We start from the raw sequence: 7646 nt of genomic DNA, 5'->3' as shown, positions 1-7646 counted from the left end.
GGGTGCTCTTACCCACTGAGCCATCTCACCAGCCCCCAGCATTTTTTTTCTGATGGTAAACTTCAGAATACCTGAAAAATAAAGGAAGGAATAAAATAATCTCGCATGCTTTTTGCATGCCTCTTACCTGTGTTTCCTTTGCAATGATGCAGATCCTTGGCATTGCTGGGTTCACGCTTCCCATGCAGTTTTACTTTATATCCTGTTGTCATGGTTTCCTATCTGTATCATTTAAAGAACCAAGAGCAATAGGAGTCTCCCCACTCCAGATCTCCCTCTTTCTGGAAGGAGGGTTGCAAAATATCAGAGCAGAAGGGAAAGTAGAGGCCGCCTGGTCTGTGCCACTAATTTAGTGTTTTGACATCAGGAGCCACAATGAGTACAGTGTGTTGATCTGAAGGCACCTCAAAATTTGTCACCAGAATATCAGTGGGAGCAGTTAGGGTAAGGGCGATGCCCATAATCAGAACAGAACTTCATCTGCAGTCTGGTAGCCATTGGTGTTCAGTGCAGATGTATCAATACCCAACAACTGGGACTTATTTATAGCTTTCTAGAGGCTCCAGATAGAAGCTGTCTATGGTCCCAGTATTACTGGTCCTATGTCCTCTGGCATACAGATTTTGTTCTGGGATTTTAAGAATTATTTGCAATTTTGTTTAGGGAATTTTGTTAACAGTGTGGTGACTAAATATTACTAAACTATTGTGTGACTCCTCAGTCTGCCAAAACAAAATGGCAAGTTCCAGGACAGCCAGGGCTACACAGAGAAACCCTGTCTTGATAAAGAAAGAAATGTGTGTCAAAATTACCCTGTTAAAAAATTACCCTGTTTATTTTAATTTCAGTGTTGCTTTAAAAAAGAAAAGATTTATCTATTTATTTTACGTATGAGTGCACTATAGCTGTCTTCAGACACACCAGAAAAGGGTGTCAGATCCCATTACAGATGGTTGCGAGCCACCATGTGGCTGCTGGGAATTGAACTCAGGACCTCCAGAAGAACAGTTGCTGTTCTTAACCACTGAGCCATCTCTCTAGCCCCCCTGCCCCCCCCCCCGTGCTTTTTTTCAGTGATGTAGCTTTCTTGGTTATGTGGTTTGCAGAAGTATGCACAGGATAAGGCTAATGTAACTAGTATAATTTATTAGTTATTAATGTAATACATTCTATGCCTACATATTAATAACTGTCTTAGTTACTTTTGTATGGCTGTAAAGAGATACTATAACTCAGGCAGGTTACAAATGAAGTATTCATTTGGGGGCTTGTTTACAGTTTTAGAGGGTGAGTCCATGACCATCATGGGGACAGAAGGGCAGCATGCAGGTATTGTGCTGAGCTGTAGCTGAGGCCTTACATCTGATCTACAGGAGGCAGAGAAGGAGATGGGGCTTGGTGCCCCCCAACCCCCAGTAATTGGCACACCTTTTCCAACAACACACCTCCCATTCCTTCACAAACAGTTCCACCAATGGAAAACTAAAGATTCAAATATATGAGCCCATGGAGGCCATTCTCATTTAAACCACTGCGGTAACCAGTGTACTACATTTCATGATGACAGATACATGTAAGCACAATTTTATTAGCAAATGTCAAAGGGATTATGTACTTGTCAACTCAATGCAAATACAGAATGACTTTTAAAAAATTATCTTTTTCTTACCTCTTATTGTCATTAAATTCTATTAGTGAATGCAACATTGTTACATTTTAAATCCTTTGTTTTTCATCTGTAACAAAAGGAAAAGAACTGCAACTGGCTTTAATCTTGAAAGCAAACACTGGGGCTAGAAAGATGGCTCTCATGGTGTGGTGGTATACACTTCTAATCCCAGCATTTGGGAGACAGAGGCAGGCAGATCTTGAAGTCTGAAGACAGACAGGGTTGCCCAGAGAAACCCTGTGTCTGAAAAAAGCCCAAACCAACCAACCAACCAACCAACCGACCAACCAACCAACCAACCAAATCGTGCACACTGCCCTTGTAGAGGACCCAAGATTGGTTCACAGCACCCAGGGGCTCACAAGTGCCTGTGAGTCCAGCCCCAAGGGATCCAGCATCCTCTTCTGGCCTCTGTAGTAACCTGAACAAACAAGTGCATACCAACATATAGACACCTACAATGAGAAGTTGGCACCAGGCATGCATAGTGGCATCCACCTTTAATCCCACCACTAGGAGGCTGAGGCAGACAGATCTCTGTGAGTTTAAGGCCAGTCTGGTCTACAGAGTGAGTTCTAGCCAGAGCTACATAGTGAGACCCTGTTTCCAAAAGCCAAAATAAATAAAATCTAAAAGATTTTATTTTATTTTTTTAAAAAATAGGGTTTTGGGCTGGTGAGATGGCTCAGTGGGTAAGAGCACCCGACTGCTCTTCCGAAGGTCCGGAGTTCAAATCCCAGCAACCACATGGTGGCTCACAACCATCCGTAACAAGATCTGACGCCCTCTTCTGGAGTGTCTGAAGACAGCTACAGTGTACTTACATATAATAAATTTAAAAAATAGGGTTTTAAAAGAAATAAAATAAATAGGGTTAGTAAGATGATCCAACACATGAAGGCAGGCAGCTGCCATCCAGCCTAATGATGCAAGCTTGATTCCCAGAATTCAAGTGGTAGAAAGAGAGAACAGAGCCCTGCTAGCTGACCGCCACATGGTTTCGTGTACACACACACACACACACACACACACACACACTATTCTCTCATTCATAAATGAATCAATAAATAAACACAATTCTTTAAGAAAATAGTAGCTAAATGTGGTGGCATATACTCTCAGGACACAGAGGTAGTCAGATCTCTCTAAGTTCAAGGCCACCCTAACCCTAAGCCTAAATGAACTAAGTTAAAATAAATACAAATTAAATCCAGGACAGCCAGAACTGCTACACAGAGAAACCCTGTCTCCAAAACCAAACCAACCAACCAAACAAACAAAAAGTAAAGAAAAGAATAAATAGCAATGCAGAACAAATGATTACACTTATCTTTCATAAAGAAATGGTTAACATAATTATTTCCATATGTAATGAAACATATTGTATAAGCAACTGATTAAAGAAGAAGACTGTGTACAAATTGAGATTTCCCGAGGGGTATGCTTTATACTTTCCAGAAACAAAGACAGTGGGGAAAAAAAAAATCTCACAAGCGAATGACAAGGGGCAAGAGACTGCCGGTGTTCAGAGCTCTGATTAATGATTTAGTAGCTCATGAAAGTGAGTGTCTTTTTGCTTGCACATTGGTCAGTTTAGTGAGGGGTGTATTTCAATCACTGATTGGAGAAGAACAGAAAGGTTTATCACTTCAGCCACCACCCACAGGCCCCTTTGTTTACTAAAATAACAAGGCAGGTTTAAAACAACAGCAGTAGCACTAGAAAGGCAGAGGCAGGTGGATTTCTGAGTTCCAGGCCAGGCTGGTCTACAGAGTGAGATTAATTCTGTGCAGGTGTTCACTGCACAGTGTGCCTATCGTCCCAGCCATTCAGGAGGCTGAGGCAAGAGGATCACAATTTTGAGGTTAGCTTGGATTACATCGTCATATTTTGTCTTTAAAAAAAAAGTTAAAATAAATACAAACTTTAAAAAAAATCCAGTGGAGGTCAAAACCAGAATGAACTCTTCATATATATATCTGCCTGTCTGAAGAAGGCATCAGGTTCCCCTCTAAATGGTTGTGAGCCACCATGTGGTTGTTGGGAACCAAACGCATGACCTCTGGAAGAGCAGCCAGTGCTCTCAGCCACTGAGCCATCTCACCAGCCCCCAGAATAAACTCTTCAAGGGGAGTTACTGTAAAGGTCTCTTCATAAAATGCTAACATCAAAGAAAAGCACACAGCTGTGTAAACTGTGTAGCAGTTCAGACACAATGAAAAAGGAATTTCAAGACTTGTTTTTCCTGGACCCCCTTTCCATTATATGATGACAGAAAACTTTTTGAAGACTCCAGATGTGTCCTTGAACATAATCCATATGTAAAATCTGCAACTTGAATGGTTCAAATGTGCCAACTGGATGATTTGATCATAAGCAACTATGAAGTTGTTTCAAATTCTAGAACAGCTAAGAATATTATTGGTTCTGAGCTAGTGTGGTGGCACACACATTTAACCCCAACACCACTTGGTTTGCTGAGGCATAGAGAACTGAATTTGAGACCAGCCTGAGCTATATACCAATACAATCTCAAACATACACACACACACACACACACACACACACACACACACACACACAAAGGAGCAAGATATTAATGACTCTTTTGTGGATACAAAACTGATAGAGGTCAGTAAACTAAAAGTGAACAGCATGTGTTGAAGGTGATTTGAGGAGGGTCAGGAGGAGCAGAGGATGCTTCTGGTGGTACAAGACAAGGGCCCACACACTTGGTAATGGCATTTTGAGGATCCCAAGTTGGCCAAGTGAGTGTATATTACAAGGAATGTGTAAGTAAATATTATAACTTTTTCTTTAAAAGATTTACTTTATTTTGTTTATGTGTGAATGTCTGCTTGAATGTATGTATGCCATATGCTTGCTTGGTACCCATGCAGTCAAGCAGAGGGCATCAGATTGTCTAGCACTGGAGTTACAGGTGGTTGTGAGCTATCTGATATGAGGCCTGGGAACCGAACCTAGATCCTCTGCAAGAGCAGTCGGTGCTCTTAACCACAGAGCCATCTCTCCAGCCTGATATATTTTTGAATTTATTTTATTTATATGAGTGCACTGTAGCTGTCTTTAGACACACCCGAAGAAAGCATCAGATCCCATTACAGATGGTTGTGAGCCACCGTGTGGTTGCTGGGAATTGAACTCAGGACCTCTGGAAGAGCAGTCAGTGCTCTTAATTGCTGAGCCATCTCTCCAGCCCTCCAGCCTAATATATTATTACTATTAAGATATGTATGTATGTGTTTGCCTGTGTGTGATGTGAATGTCAGTGCTGGTAAAGTCCTGAATAGAGTTCACCATTGGAACCCATTGGAGCTGGAGTTAGATGTGGTTGTGAGGCACAGGATATGGATGCTGGGGCCCGACCTCCGTTCTTCTGTAAGAGCAGTATGCACTCTTAACTGAGGAGCCATCTCTCTAGCCCCTGTCATTTTGAATTCTTAAGGAGCATTTTACTGATTTAGTAGCTCATGAAAGTGAGTGTCTTTTTGCTTACACATTGGTCAGTTTTGTGAGGGGTGTATTTCAAGCACTGATTGGAGAAGAACAGAAAGGCTTATCACCTCAGCCACTGCCCACAGGCCCCCCCTTTTTTTTTTACTGAAATAACAAGGCAGGTTTAAAACAACAGCATTAGCACTAGAAAGGCAGAGGCAAGTGGATTTCTGTGGGTTCTAGGCCAGGCTGGTCTACAGAGTAAGATCCTGTCAAAGAAACACAACCCACCTACAGTAGAAATCAAATGGTTGGTTGGCTTGCTTTCATTGAGGCCATAGCCGCCATCTCTAGAAACGGGGAAGAAGAGACCGATGGCTCTCACAGAGACTGGGTGTGTGGAGGAATTGGAAAGCTCATCTTTGACAGACAGTAGCCAGTACGTCAGGGTGAGGCTATAAGTGTCCTCATGGTATCCTGGACGTGAGAGTCGACCTCATCTGCAGCGTGAGGCCTGGGTGGATGATTTTGCAGACTTCTTCCAGATAAGATTTTGCCTGTGGCTATTCAACTGCATCCTGTTTCCCTGGAGATTGGCCTCATAAGTCCTGCCTAATTCTGGCATCTGCAGTCCTTTCCTTCCAATTTTTCTCTTCCTGGTTTGCCACACTTTATAGAGCAGTGGTCCTCAGCCTGTGCATCAGGGCTCCTTTGGCAAACTTCTGTCTCCAAAAATACTTACATTTCGATTCATGACAGTAGCAAAATTACAATGATGAAATAACAACAACAAAAATTTTTACTATTGGGGTCACCACAATATGAGGAGCTGTAGTAAAGGGTCACAGTATAAGGAAGGTTGAGAACCACTGGCTTAGAGTGAAAGACTGTCTCAAAACAATTAACAAAGAAAAAAATACCAAACAATGTATGGTTTTATGACTTAAAACAATCCAGGGGCTGGTGAGATGGCTCAGTGGGCAGAAGTTGCCTTCCGTATCAGCCTGTTGATGTCCAGGACCCAGGGTGAAGGGAAAGAATCAACTCCTGAAAGTTGTCCTCTGACTTACACCGCACCATGAATACAAACACACACATCATACACACATACATGGACAATAATAACATTATAAAGAGAGAGATAATTGAAGTTTTTCTTTACAGTGAGGTGGGGGTCTCATTTATCATGGTGACAAGGTCTAGGGATACAAGATAGAGGTTGTCTATCCCTGGCTTTTGTGAATCTGTTTCTTCATTTGCAGAGTGGATTGGCTGAGGCTCTTTCATCTCATCATGTAGTGTTTATGCTTGAGGATTCTTTGAAAATAGGAACTGGACAACCTAGAGAAAGTTTTATTTATTTATTCATTTTTTAAAATTTTTACTTATATGTATTAGTGTTCTGTCTGCATGAATGTCTGGGCACCACATGCATGTCTGATTTCTATAGAGGCAAGAGGAGGATCTCAGACGCCCTGGAGTTGGAGTTACAGACCATGTTGAGTGGCCATGCGGGTGCTGGGAATTGAACTAGGGTCTTCTGGAAGATCATTCAGTGCGCTTAACCACTGAGCCATCTTTCCAAACCCAGAAAAAGTCTCCCCCAACCCCCATCCCCAGACAGGGTTTCTCTATGTAGCCTTGGCTGTCCTGGAACTCTGTCTTTAGATCAGGCTGGCCTCAAAGTCAGAAATCTGCCTGCCTCTGCCTCCCAAGTGTGGGATCAAAGGTGTGGGCCACCACCACCATCTGACTCTTCAGAAAAAGTCTTAAACGAAACAAATTAAAACAAGATTGCCACTTAAGGACCCCTGGTCTCAGCACATTTGGAGCCCAAGACAGGAAGACTGCCATGAGTTTGAGCATGAGCTGTAGAGAGATTTCTTGTGTCAAAAAAATCAAAATAATATAATTGTTTTAGGCTGGCCTGGAACTCATTATGTAGAGAAGGCTGACTGAAACTCTCGGCAGTTCTCCTGCCTCAGCTTCTCAAGTGCTAGGATTACAGGCATGGGCCACCACACGCAGGTTTTTTGTTGTTGTTGTTATTGTTGTTTTTTAAATAGTAAATTGGATTTCAGGTTATATTAGTTTTCTAAACAAAGTACCACAAATGGTGAAGTTAAAGCAACAGAGATTTAATTTTTCACCCTTCTAGAGGCTACAAGCACCAGATCAAGGTGTCGGCTGTCCCTTTTACCTCTTCCAGCTTTTGGTAGTGGCTGCCGAGCCTTAGTGTTCTCAGTCTTCACATGGCTTTCTCTTCTAAGCACATCTCTCTAAAATTCCTTCTTAGATGGCCATCAGCGGTTACACTGGGGATAGCTCTAATGCAGTATGACATCACTTGAACTAATGATAATCTGCAAATACTCTATCTTTGTTAAGTAACTAATTTTTTTGGGGGGGGAGGTGAGACACGGTTTCTCATTGTAGCCCTGGCTGACCTTGAAGTCACTGTGTAGACCAGGCTGACCTTGAAGTCACTGTGTAGCCCTGGCTGACCTTGAAGTCACTGTAT

At 42.3% G+C, this 7646-nt stretch overlaps 1 protein-coding gene across 2 annotated transcripts in view; it reads left to right on the top strand.

Annotated features, from left to right (window-relative positions):
- Positions 1 to 7646, top strand: part of Tnip2 (TNFAIP3 interacting protein 2) — an 18532-nt gene that overhangs the window by 2551 nt on the left and 8335 nt on the right. The window lies entirely within an intron of this gene.

This window comes from Mus pahari, chromosome 13 (genome assembly GCF_900095145.1).
Source record: "Mus pahari chromosome 13, PAHARI_EIJ_v1.1, whole genome shotgun sequence".
NCBI lineage: Eukaryota > Metazoa > Chordata > Mammalia > Rodentia > Muridae > Mus > Mus pahari.
This window is presented reverse-complemented; position numbering and strand designations above follow the sequence as displayed.